The sequence below is a fragment of the Protopterus annectens genome, chromosome 6.part0 (assembly GCF_019279795.1).
Source record: "Protopterus annectens isolate FY-2018-M chromosome 6.part0, PAN1.0, whole genome shotgun sequence".
Classification (NCBI taxonomy): domain Eukaryota; kingdom Metazoa; phylum Chordata; order Ceratodontiformes; family Protopteridae; genus Protopterus; species Protopterus annectens.
The window spans coordinates 1,471,408,484-1,471,423,327 of record NC_056737.1 but is presented as its reverse complement, the minus strand read 5'-3'; positions in this window follow the sequence as shown (position 1 = coordinate 1,471,423,327).

The window sequence follows — 14,844 nt, the reverse complement described above, 5'->3', positions numbered from 1 at the left end:
ACACACACACACACACACACACGCACACACCCACATGCACACACACACATATAGATATATATATATATATTTATTTATATATGGGTACACGACAGAAGAACGAAATGCCGGATCCCTGACGACCACATCACCGAGACGACATCACCGACAGCAGACATCCCCAACAATGGTGAGTAGTGCAGAATGGGAGTTAGTCCCATTCTTCAACTGTAGTTCAATCTCGGAGTTGGTATATTTAAGTAGGGGGTGCAGGGGGCTTGCCCCCCTGCTACACACATTTTAATGTGTTTTTTGTGTGTATTACGGGAATGGAAATGTGTTCCGTTCTGTAATACCTTGACTTACCGTTGTCGGGGATATATCTCTATGTATATATATATATATATATATATATATATATATATATATATATATATATATGTCTACACCCAGTGTGAGATTACCTTCCTGTGTAAGGTAGTCAGAGGAGTCTTAAAGTTAACTGGATGCATTAGCTTTGCTCTGCAGTTCAGCATTCTCCCTGGATGTTAATGCTTGATTGTGCAGAAGGCAGAAGCAGTATTTTTACTGCCATGACTGACTCTTCTGATTACCGTAATGCATAACAGTGCTGTCATCCTATGAAAAGAACGATAATGGTAGTGCTAAAAACGCTACCATGTAAAGTTTACTTGCATCAGGTGAAATGTGTGATCAAAGAGATTAGAAGTTACTCATTGAAACTAACAGAGAATATGAACCTACAGTTTTTTGTTCAGTTTTCCATCCCCAAGACTGAATAGGAAGAATTTCCCTTAATGTTTTATAAATCAGCATTTGAATATTGACTTACTGGCTCAAGAAACTATTTATTGTTTAATTCATAATGTCATACTTTCATTGGCATAAAAACAGTTTGCAAGTTTTTTTCAACCATAAACTTTTAACTGTGAAGAGTCCTTGATGCTTGGATTTTGCCTAAAGTTGTTTCTTGGATGGGACAGGGACGTTGGCTGCACTGGGCCCAAACTCATGGTGGACATAACTGGCATTGAGAAAGAAGTATCTACCTGCTTTAAGATGGTATGATTTATATCATGACTGCTAAAGTAATTTAAAAGATTAAAGACTGCCTACAATGTGCATGTGTGTAGGTGTGGTTGTGTATGTGTGGATTAGTTTTGTTTTGTTGCTTTTATTTTTCAGGGGGCACCATCTGAGGGATTGCTCATAGTGCCAGTTGCCCAGTGAATAGAATGCTATGCTTCCCAATAAGATGTTGAAACAGAGGCCTATTTCACACTTTTATTGGTTCATTGACTTCTCTGATTCCCTGTCAGAATGATGCAAATTGTCAGACTAATGTGTTTCAAATATTTCAGCCAAAATGGGGATCCACCTTGATAAAATGATTCTCATGGCAGAAATAATAGTTACTACTTGAACAAGAACTCCACATCTATGCATATTACAACTGTTTTGTTTAGACTACACATATCTTTTTTGCTTACTTTTTCTATTAGCCAAGACTGATAACCTACCTGAAACATCAGTTAATCCTGTCAAAATACATATGGAGCAATTTCCCACCACTGCCCAGCATTTACGTAACCTAAAACAAAAAATAAATATTGCAGTAAGCGAACAGCTTCTCAGTGGAGTTTAAAAATCGTTATTTACCACCAAAAATAGTTGCACAGGGAGATGATTTTGAAGTCTGTCTTGTGGTATTTAAGGAGGTCTGGCCCCAGTTGTCTGAGCCAATATATTGTCCTTATACTTAAATGGACATGTGCTGAATCTCTGTATGGATCTGGAAGGTGCTGAGGTACATTTATGGTAAAAAGCAGAAATAAGACATTCCAGTTCAGATTGGCAATTTGCCTGACACATAAGCATACAAGTGTCACAAATGAACATTAAATATGAATAGATTGATATGATCACAATTGCAAAATGTATTAAATATTCTGATAATGTGACTAAAACCTGCTGTAAATGCCACCTAGCTAAAAATCAATGTAAAAGGACCTTCCCCTATAATGTAAGAAATTCGGTGTCTCAGAGTGACCCTAAAGCTTGTGAAACACTGTTTCAGTAGATCATTTGTTATTAGCTGGGATTGCTATCTCTCTGCCTGTCCTGCATGAACCAACGTCTATTATTTAGCCGTCAATCAACTATGTATCATTCCTTGTGCAAAGCAAAATATTTTCTTCTGAAATTATTTATTTAGCTGCAAAATACTGAACTGATAATACTGGTAACATCTGTAAAAAAATGATTATGCTGCCCAGTAATATATTAAACAGTTTGAACCTGAAAATGAACCTATGGAAAATGATAGTTCTGGATTTTTTCTAGAATTGCTGCATCTGTTTTTTGCCATTATGGTCAGGCAGAATACGATGCTGTAATTATTGTAGAGTGGTCAGTACTAGGCAGTGTACTTGGAGAAATACCAGAGGAGACTTGAAAGAGTTATCTGGATGTATGTTGTTCTACTGGGTAGTAGTCCCATTCAGATGTTAAAGTATGCTGGAGGTGAAACCAGAAGTAGTATTTATCTTTTATCTTGGACTGAACTGATGCTCATAAAGCAGAACTCAGCTGTCATCATATGAATGGTAGGATTACTGGGAAACCTTAAAGAGCTTGTATGTAAGGTGTACCTTCTAAAACTAAAATATGTAACTGGAAATTATAAAATGAAGCTAATAGTGAACATGAAAATTCACTTTTCTGTTGGTTTTGCCCTCCAAGTTTGAATTCATATTTTGGAAATGAATTATTGACTCCAAAGGCTATTCCATTTTTGCATGAGTGCTGCAGTAAAAGAGATAGCTGATAGCTATAAGTCAGTGAGAGGGATGATAATCATTTAAGCAACTGCAGATATTATTGTGGCTACTTAACTCATTTAAAATACTATAAGACTCACTATAGCTTCTTTCTGTTAATAACAGTGTGTATCTATATCTGTCTATAGCGGTGTTTGTATATGAAAATACACGTGTGCATGTGTGAATATATATATATATATATATATATATATATATATATATATATACACAGAGAGAGAGAGAGACAAATTGTGAATCTTTAAATACACAAACAACTGCAAAATAGGGTTTATAATTTAGAACTGATTTTGAGCATCTCGATAATTATCTTTCAAGTATGATTAACTGAGCACTCAATGTTGGTCTTACATTTAATATGGATGAATATAAGATAATGTATTTCTCAAATAAGATATGCTGGCCTGCTATTATTTATCTTCAACTAAACTTCAGGAAGTGAACTCATATTGAGATTTGGGTATTCATGTCTCTGCCAATTTGTCTTTTAAGCAACATGCTGATAAAGTTTTCTGCAAAGGCTAATAAATATATGGGCTTATTGATGAACCGTTTAACAGCAAGAGATGAATATTATCTAAATGAGTTATTTAAAACTTACATGCATCCAATTACTGAACATAATATCACATTTTGTGCACATAAACAGGCAAAATTAAATTGCTTAGAAAGATTTCAAAGGAGATTTTACAAAAATGATAGCTTCCTTGAAATACTTAGATTATTATTCAAGGTATAAAAATTTAAATTCACACTCTGTTGGTTACAGATATTTACATGGAAAACATACTTGCTTATAAAACCTTTCAAGATACTAGTTTGGAAATTAGGTTTGATATTGAAATTAACAATAATATAAGAGCCCTTAAGCATAGTAATCTGAATTTTTTTACTCAAACTGGAAATAATTGCCCATATATATTTAAAAGGAGTCTGGATGCTTGGGTTGTTCAGAGGGTGCATGAATCTTCATTACATGAATTAGTGGTCTTAACTGGCTGTAGGACCTAAGTACTGTATATACAAGTATGTATGCAAGTATACATGTATGCATGTATGTATGTGCATATGCTTGCATCGATCCATCCTCCACCCCTTTTTCCCATTTTGCACATGGGGCTGGGGTGTCACTTCAACAGTGACAATCATTTCAAGCCAAAGTTTACACTACTGGGTGGCTAGCCCTGCCTCAGTAGTTCATCTATACCACTCACTTGCACGTACACTCACACCCACCTATGGCCAATTTTGAGTATCCAATCCACCTACTGCATGTCTTTGGAATGTGAGAGGAAACCAAAGCAGCTGGAAGAAACCCATGCAGCTGCAGGGAGGTCATGCAAACTTCACACAGATGGCACCTCAGTCAAGAATTGAGCCAGAGATCCTTTTGCTATGAAGTGACAATACTAACTGTTGCACCACTGCAGCCACCATATTGTAAGTATGCATGCATGCATGTTATTATTTGTGTTTTGTGACATTAGGACTGGTGTTCTCAATTTCAGGTGTCTTGTCTTCATCCAGGACTTTTGGTGTAAATGACCATGCCAGATTTAAATGGTACAGATTTCTGTCAATGGTCATGACTATGAGTCTAGGATTGAGTGCTCAGCTGTGTGGAGGGCTCATAATTTCCTTTATCGTGTTTGAGAACTGTCATGCCTGAATATCTACATGAGTCTTTTCTGTCTCTTCCCTCTCAAAGATGGATGGCTAAAGTCAACATCAAACACAGACCATTCTTATCACATGCCGAATAAAAGCTAAGCCATCTCACTCCATGATTCTTTCACCATCCTATTTATCTTAATAATTCATTGGATGTTAACGGAATGGGTCATTGTCCCATATAGGAGACTGTTGTTGATGAGTGCCACAAGGAAGGAGGAATGGGATTGCTAGTAAAACTTTCTAGAACATCATAGTTAACAAAACAAGATACTCAGAGTAAACACACAAAAAAAAACTTCTAAGTTCTGCAAAGAACAGCATTTCTGCAGTCACTTGTGCTTGATCTGACACATGCTAGTTATAAATGGATAAAATGTGGATGTACAGTTATGGCTGCATCATTAGACTTAGGCAAATATACCACTACACAGTGAAAGACAAGTAACATATATACTAGAAAAAATGCACACCAGTATAAAACAATGTGATCTTTGGCACGGCTTTTATAGAAGTAGTATATGCCTTGTCCTTTTATACTTTTGAATCCAAGACATATGAAATCAATCATGGTCATAAATATCATTGCATCTGTTTATTCCTGTACTGAGCTTCAAATGCCTTGATAGCCAAATGTTCTCTTAAGTTTATGTACAGATAATTTATTCTTACATGTCCTTCATGTTTGCTAATGAAACTAGGAAGTTGCCAACAAAACATGCACAAAGTTCATAGCTGGAACATCATCTGTCCATTCTTTGTGTTTTATTGGACTTCTGCATTAGCATCCTTATAAATATTTTTCAGATGAGAAGGTTTCAGTTTATTCTCCGTGTTCCAAGAAACAAACAGTCATGTTGTCATTTTGATAGACCTGATAGTTAACCATCAAATTGTGCTCAAATTTCCATTGATAGTTTTCTATATAAGCTTACATTTCGACCAATGCCTTCTTTGTTACATACTCTCATCTTTTACTGGACTTTGGTAGGTCAAACATTTTTGGGAAGCCACATAAATTTCTGATCCCCTAATTATGCATAAACATTGAAATGATATTTTTAATTGTCCTTCCTTCTGAGAGGCATGTCTCTTTAGTAAGTATTTCATCCTGCTCTTGGCAGTTTAACTGCATAACACACACACACACACACACACACACACACACACACACACATGCACACACACACACACACACACACACACACACACACACACACACACACACACACACACACACACACACATAGCTATTCTGTTGCAAAGTGGAAAAGCTAGTGCAACTGATTGAAAATCCACTATTCAGACATTACCACCTTTTTCAATATAAGACTGTAGTTCAGCAGGGATTTAGAAATGTTCCTTTTTTCCCCACTGTAGTGTGATCCTGGAACTGGTATATTTAATTAGTAGTGTGTGTGTGTGTGTGTGTGTGTGTGTGTGTGTGTGTGTGTGTGTGTGTGTGTGTTTGTATGTGTGAGTGCATGGGGGGGCTGTAAAAATATATTTTTTTCTTTGTTTGTTTTTGTTGATCATTTAAGGTGCAAGCATTTCTGTTCAATCTTTGGAGTATCAAAGCTTTTTTTTTCAGTGTAAGCTTATATAACACACACACACACACGCACACACACACACACACACACACACACACACACACACACACACACACACACACACACATAAATATATTTATATATATGCATATATAATGTGGAGAAGTAATCCTGTTATACACCTACCTCCTCTTGGTTCTTGGGTATATCTATTTTAGTGAAAAAAGTTGCTTTAACTTCTGATCATAAGTAACACACTTTCATTAAAAAAATGTGATGTGCAGTTTTTGTCTGCAAGCCTTCTGTGTGACAAATCATTTATTTTCTTTGTGGTTTTGCAGTGAAAGATTTTTTTATTTAGGATTGTGTTAGTGATACTTTTTTTCCTACTTGTCTTCATATATATCTTTTTTTGACTTGAGTGGATACAGTGGTTGGATACTGAGCCATTCATTTTCTGGGTTGGAGTTAGCTTTTCCTTTCTGATTTTCTTAAACTGCAAAAAGTATACTTAATTGATTGTATTTCTAATTATTGTTTGGACACTCAGCTCAGGTTATAGTTTGTAGTTGTAATGATTGTTTTGATTAATTTTCTCACCCACTTACCAAAGTATGTATGAATGAAAGAATGAGTAAAAACATCAGAAGAAACACCAACTACCACATATAAGCCTACCCCCAATGGACCCCCTGAAACAAAGCCTATAATTCAAGCAAGCAAACAATTTACCTAAGACTCTTGTCATAGTGGACTCTGTTATATGACACAAAGATGCCTCACTCACCAGACTGGACAAGGACAACATTACAGTTATTTGCTTATCTGGAGCCTGACTCTGTCAAATTACACATGCACTCAAGTCATTGCACCACACGTGCTAGTATTATTGTATCACAGTCCATGTGTATGTAAACAACCTGAGACATACTTCTCTGCATTATATGAAGAGAGACATTATGTATCTCTCTAAATATATGTCTCAGACTTGTATATACCTTGCATTGAACAACATCCTACCATCACCAAGAATAATGCGGCCGTATGAACAAAAAATGATTGACTTTAACAATCGGCTTAGTTTGTGGTGTCAGTCCAGGGGGCTCAATATCATTCCACCTGGGAAGACATAGTTAACAGACCATGTTGCTTTGCCAAGGATAGCCTGCACCTGTTCCAACTGGCTTCTGGATTTTAGTTAAAATTTCATCCACCTCTTCAGTTCTTTTTATAGGCAGTGCCAAAGTGGCAAACCTACTGACATAGCAAATAAAATCAAATGGAACCTAGTTTGGTTACTGCTCAATACTAGGAGCCTAAGCAAGAAATTCCACACCTTACAGTATCTCCTCACTCTGAAGGATATAGACATCTGCGATGTTACACCTGTGCAGAATTATTCACTGAAACACTGTACAAACATGTAAATGGCTGTATAGAGGACAATGTACCTTCCATAAGTAGCACAAAGCAAACCATACTGGTGTAATCCTAATCTTAACAGCTTATATAACAAAAGTAAAAAAAAAATCATGGCTAAAGTCAGAAAGAGCATTATATAAGAAAAGGAAAAAAATTCATGGCCAAAGTCATAACGAGCAACTCTCATAATGACAAGGGCACAGGAAACTAAGAAGAGTAATTTAATCCAACAAGGCCAATTACAAGATCAAGATAGCTTCTCAGGCTAAAGACAACCACAAGGCCTTCTACAGCTATGGTCAAAACCTGAAAAAAAAACATAGAATGATATGCACAGCTGGTAGAAAATGGTACCGTCTTTACTGAGTGGAGTGAATAGCAAATCTTTTGGCTGAGAAATTCAGCTCAAACTTTAACCCTGACTCCCCCACACTGCTCCTTGTGAAATCCCTACCATTATAACTCCACCAACTATGCAGGGAGCAGGACACAGTGGTACTCACTAAGGCTAAAAACACAGACTCAGTGGGGCCTGATACTGTCCCTGATTGCCTCCTAAATAGACAGAAATATGACCTATTAGGACTACTTGAGTCACTTTTGTGCCACAGTATCAAAACAGGTTACATACCAAATGAATGGAAGACAGCACAAGGGCACACAAGGCACAAGGGCACACAAGGGCACAAGGGCAGCCTACCAACTGACCCCAGAAACTATGGACTCACTATTCTGACTAGTCTAGTAGGCAAAGCTATGAAATAAATTATCACTGAAATGATCAACAAAAACACTTATTATCATATCATCGCACCAACATTGTGCAAGTGTTCAGACTTCTCAATCAAAATATCGGAAATCACAAGAAACAGCAAACTAGAAATAGAATGCAGCATTTTGGTAAAGTTGACATCTCAGAAATGTCGACTTCACCAAAAATACTACACTTCCAGTCAACAATAACAAAATGCCCTGAACCCCCACACCCCCTGATACTTATATATACAAACTCTGAGATCACACTACAGTGAGGGAAAGGGTACATTTCTGATCCCCACTATAGTGCGATCTACATTCAAAATGTTAAAATGCACAACAGCTAATGCACACTAGCATTCGCTGTTGTGCATTTCCACATTTTTTTTTTCATTATTTCAAATTATCGAATTGGGCGATCAGACAAATGGAATTCGAATGAAGTCTGATCGCCCTTTTGATTGTAAACCAACAAAAACATTGTCAGCTTACAGTCACTACACCAATCCCAGACTGAGTTTGTCAAAAGAGGATCATGCCTCCTTAACATGGTAGGCTTCTTTGAGAAGGTAACCAAGATGATGGATGAAGGGAAAATGGTGCATGGCACCTAGTTCAGCCTGGTTAAGGTTTTTGATGTAATACCACACTCTGTCAGTGTGGGCAAACTCACTGAATTAGGCATAAATCTCTACACAACTCACTGGATTGCCGCTGACTCACTGATAGAACAGAAAAAGTAAGGATTAGTGAGACCATAAAACATTACATACTGCAGAGGCACTAAACCACAGTTCCAGCAGAAAAACAATTCCAGAGAAACAATGTTGTTGTGTCTTTCGGCTTTTTCCTGGTTAGGGGTCACCACAGCGGAACTCCGGTCCACTAATGATTGGCAGTAGATTTTTACGTACTGAGTTGCCGGCTCTGACATGCAACCTTCAACGAAGGTATGCCCATTCACGCATGTCTCCACACAGAAGATGCTTTAGCTGAGAATTGAACAGGACAATGTCTTACTGTGAGGTGACAATGCTACCGCAGCACCACCACCACAGCAGAAGCTGAAAGAAATGTTTGATTTTAGTGCTTTCATTTTAATAAGTACAAAATTTCTTCAGATAAAACAGTGAAAATCCAAGCTACTTGAAAAAGAAGCTTATATAACATCCTGAATTACATGAGAACTAAACCATCTCTCACTCAAAGAAATTAAAAGCTATACACCCCTATTAAAATTCTTCATTTAATCTCTTAAATAAAAGAATGTCCCATTGTTGTTATTGTTGCATAACAAGAAATTCAAAAAACTCCATTTAGAAGATTGAATATAAAAGTGGACTACTGAAAGGGAACCAGCATTTTAAATTTTATCTTTTTAGAGCATTAAGTTTTAATAAACAATCAATGGAGGTATGACCATTAAGTCCAGGCCAGCTATCGGTGTGCAAATAAAGTTGCCAAAATAGCTCGCATTTTTCAGCTGGCAAGGATAGTTACGTTCACCTTGTGTGACTTTCTGAATGATCACAAATTTAAAAGAATGACCTGGAGCATCTCCAGCATGTTTTGCTAATCCAGTTGTTCCCTTATTGATTCTCATGTCATTTATGTGTTTGTACACACAATCCTTTAACTTAGGTTCAGTTTTACTGATGTAAAATGCACCATATACTACCCTCACTAGTAAGGCAATTGAATGAACCTTTCAACTTAAAATTGCGATTGCCTATCTTGAATTCTTCACATACCATAATAAATTTACGGATAGAACAGAAGACACATTTTGTCATTCTACAGTTCTTTTTGTAAAAAGAACTGCCAGTACCAACATGCTCCATTACTGCCATTAAAGTATAACCCACACTAATACACTGTGTGGGGATTATCATCCAACTTGTTCAAAATATCTGTGTCTTCCTTCAACAGGGTCCAGTTCTTCTCTGTCTGTATCTGGCCAGGCATGTTAATAAACTTGAATAATTACTGAGGTTCGTACCGAAAAGGACTGGAGTGTGATACAGGCTTATAAGGGAGAAAACTGTCCCTAGGTTAACTCACCCTTTGGGATCCAGTTTTTCCCATGCTCCTTTTCCTTAACCAATCAGATTTTGCAGCCAATACCAGAAGCATAGATATCAGTCTTCACTGATGAAATAAAACCAGATGCAGATATGGGTTTATCACCCTGCTCCTCCTCCTGCACTGAAACAGACTATCTCTGAATGTCAAACAATGCAGTTCATTTTCAAGTTTCACATGTAGCTTAGATAGTTGGATGGTGCCCGAAATTTGCAGTGGGACATACGGGTGCTACCCTTTTTGTAGTGGTAGATATTAAGGGTGATCGTTGGCATGGTATACAAGACATCTGGTCAAAATTACCATGCATATGCAATGATCCTATTAAAATGTATGTTTTAAGTGATCTACAGAAGATGGCTAAAGTTGTCCATTTCTAAAGCCATTGGAATGGTAAACTACACAGATAGGATACTTGATAAGCAAAGGATTGCATGCTAGATGTTTCAAGATGCACTGTTGGAAGTGCCAACAGGCCGCGAATGGCTGAAATTAGACACCTGGTTGAAATGTGCATCATTTACTCTTTTGGGTAAGAGAGTCCCAGTGCATAGAGAGACAAATGCGCCCACATCATAACCTTACAGATAATCCTAAACTGAACAGGCATTCACTTAAAACCATGTATAATAGGAGTAACATAAGTAGCAATAAGCCAACCTTCCTTCACCTGACCCCTCTTAAACATCTGCTATCCTCTGCAGTACATGACTTTGTTGCCACTTTATATGATACAGTGGACATTCATTTTTATCCATATGCAAATAATTTTCCATGCACAGGGTATAAGCATAAGAAATGATATGGTGGGCGGGGGTGACGTAGAACAAAATACCAGATACGCAGAGTTTAAAAAGGGAACAAAGTGTTGGTGTTAAACCCACTACTGATTACAGATTCATTACAAAATGGCAGTAATCCTTTGAAATGGTAGAGACAATGAATGAAGTTAAATACAGAAAAAGACAAATAACAGTAGTAAGGTACCACGAAATACTTTCCTTGCTGCTTAGGTTGATAAGCCTTTAAGTCTTCAAACCAGAAGATGAAGAATTTTTCTTGAGTAATACAGAGTGTTTCTTTTTCAGTGATATCTGGTTGGACAAACCTGATTCAATATCATGTTGCAGTTGTTCTGGGGGAAAGGTAAACCTAAAACCATGTCTGGTATTAGATTCCCAAAGAAAGACAAGTGAAAAAGTGTGAATGATGCTAAAATGTACTGTTTTTAAGGTAAAACAGGACAGAAATCAGCAATCTCCTGATGGGGAAATTAAAAGAGAAGACTAGCTCAACAGATCAGAGATGCATGCCTCTCAGAGAAGGGGAAATAAATCTGTGGACAAGACATTGCTGCTCAATGCAGATGAAGAATTGTTTGGAAGAGATATTTATCTTTTGATGAACAGGGAGTATTGCTTGCATGTGACGTTTGACTGTCAGTGCAGAGGAGTAACTGTAACAGCAGTGGAGACACCCTATGTTTGTCAGCTGGAGTATTTGCTGGAAGTGGAACATATGTGAAAAATTTGTGCCCAAGTAAGGCTCCGGTTTCATTTAGCATTCTACTATTGTTCAAAAGTATATTCATAGGTTCATAGGTTCATACTAGGCTATCTGCCCTAGGGCATTTATAAGCCTAGCCAGGGTATGTTTGGCTTTCGCCACCCATTTTAAATTAATTTTTGCTATGCCCTTTTTTCGAGGTTAGTATACTGTGCCTCTGTCTAACAGTGACACAGAAGTGATACCCGGGGTAAACCTACGATCTCCCATCCACTCATCAAGATTCCTCTTGAAGAGAGTCAGTGAGGGATTCTGCCTAACCTGGACTGGGATTTTAGAACTTGGAGCCTCTTTTCCCAGTCTGCTTTATGAACTGCACTTGTAATATTTAACATAACACTGTCTGACAAACAATGGTTCCCCCCCCCTTGTATCTTTTGTCCACCACTTTCATTAGGTGACCTACCTTCATTCTCAGCTCCTCTTAGATATTACATGTTAATTGTATGTATCATCTAGTAAATGAGACTCACACAGGATGTCTCGGAATGTCCCTAGAGAGTGATGATAACTGTAACGTACTTCAGGTCAGAACCTTTTTGTTCTTCTCTTTGGACAGTTTGTGTCATTTTGCCTCACCATTTCTTTCTTATGTAGAGATGTGGTACCAATATCTGGTAGAGATAAGGTCCATCATGATCACATTTCTCTACTGCACTGCCTTGTCTCTTGGAATCTGACACATGATGTTGCCTATTCCCAAAGCAGATAATAAGTATGTCTGTTGTTTTATTTATTGCAAAGCAGACCCTTATACCAGTTTGCCAAGTAAATAAATATTACCTTATAACCAATTTTACATCTGCTATTGCTTTCAGGACTCAGAATGAAAGGCTATTTATTTATTTATTTATTTTTACTTGCTGGCTTGTTGACCTTGCTATCCCACCTTTCCAACTAATTTATCCATCTTACAATACAAAAAAGAATAGAACCTAGTAACAAAATAAGGTGAAATGCTGACAACATGACACAAATTTCTATAATGATATGTCAAGCAGAACTGATGTTTAATGGGAGGTGTTCAGATAAGTATTACGGTCAGCGGCTAAGAGTTAAGTCCTGAACATTTACTGAGTATGACCTGCCCTCGTAGACACAGATAAATACTTAATATGGTCTTTGAATGAATAAGAAACAGGCTGCCAGTGCTTTCTTATACATCTGTTAGATTTTTTTAGCCATTGCTATTGGCTCCAATCTGTGCAGTGTCACAAACATATCACTTGTTTAAGTATTTAATCTGACATTGTTCAGAGACTTACAAAGAAAATAGCTAGATAAAATGGGGTATTAGAAACTAATAAGATAAAATGACCTAATACTGAAGTCAATATGCAGGAAATGTAACTGACTGCAGCTTTAGAAACAGAAAATGCTTCTGTAATAAAACATTCTCTTGAAAATAACCTGTTAGTTGACCCCAGTGACTGAGTACATTAAGTTAATTTTCCAAGTAGGAGAATATGGAAGCGTTTCACGTTTAGAAAACCAGACATAGTGACAAGTAGCTAATAATGCAATTCAAGAAGATATGCTAAGCCCCGAGGGAGGAAATACAGTGCTCTGCAGTGTTTCAGTCTCTAGAGCTCAGGAGTAAATGCAAGAAAGTCCCAAGAGTTTTGCACATATTTCAAAGCATTTTGAAGCTTTCAAACAAAACAAGACCATTGTCTTTAACAGTCATCTGTTTAGAAAGAACTACTCAGATCATTATTTTTGGTAATATGTACAAGGGTTATTTGAAGGTTTAAAAATGTGACACTTTGCAACTAATTGATACTTATAACAAAAGCAGTAGTGGTAAAAATAAATAAATAAATAATAGTCATCATCATCATCATCATCATAAATGAACATGAAGAGTTAAATAGTTGTGAAGTATGTTTGTGGAGGCCATGCTCCTTACAGAAGTACTGGAAATGACTGATGCAAAATAATGCAAAATGTAGTATAAGGTACAGTTAGAATTACTTTTTATTTTTATGAAATCATTATTTATCCCTTTAATTATTGCTGTGTTGCTGCAATGATACATGCATGCAGAGCACTATAATTTTAACCAACAAATTCTTGTGATTTACCATGATTCTAGAAAGGCTTCAGTAATTCCAGGCTTGTCAAAATTACTTAACATTTTAGTATAGCTGGGATTTATAGAGATGTGCTTTGTGTCAAAGCAGGGGCAGCAGAACATAGTGGCAAAACACTAAAGTACAGAGACTACCTGAATAATCAAAAGAGGATACATTGAATTTCTCAGCACATAGCTTTGTTCTGCTGTGGAAATGCACAGTACAAGCTGACCTCAAGTAAACAGCTTAGCGAGACAATGAACATGGAGTTAGAAGGATGTCATAGCATGTCAGCGGCAGTTAATGTCATGTGTAGCAGACTGTTAGAAAGAAATATACAGCAATTAATAACTCTACACCATCGACACTTGCTCTGTGGTATCCAGTCAGCTGGATGTCTGGCGGTCTGATGAATGAGGAAGAATGAGGATTATAAGAATGCAGAAAATGGGAAACACAGAACGTGGAAGTACACAGAAGGAAAGAATAAATGAATAAGTAAGAATACGAGGGACTACTCATTTTTTGTGTAGCTATGTCACCATTTCTATAGATAAAGATACAGATATAAATATAGATATAGATATAGAAACAGATATAGACAGATAGATGGATACGTATCAATTTAGACATAGATACAGAAACAGATATAGATATAGATTCAGATACAGACATAGATATAGATACAAAGAGAGAGAGAGAGAGATGAGTGATGTGAGGAGCATGAGGGAAACAAGTGAAGGAAGGCTGACAAATGGTAGTGAGTTGGGACACACACACAAAACAGTGCACAGAATTACAGGAAACGTTGGTGAACGTGAATACATTTGGAGGATGACACATGCAAAGAAACTGCAGTCAAGAAGACTGGGACTAGAC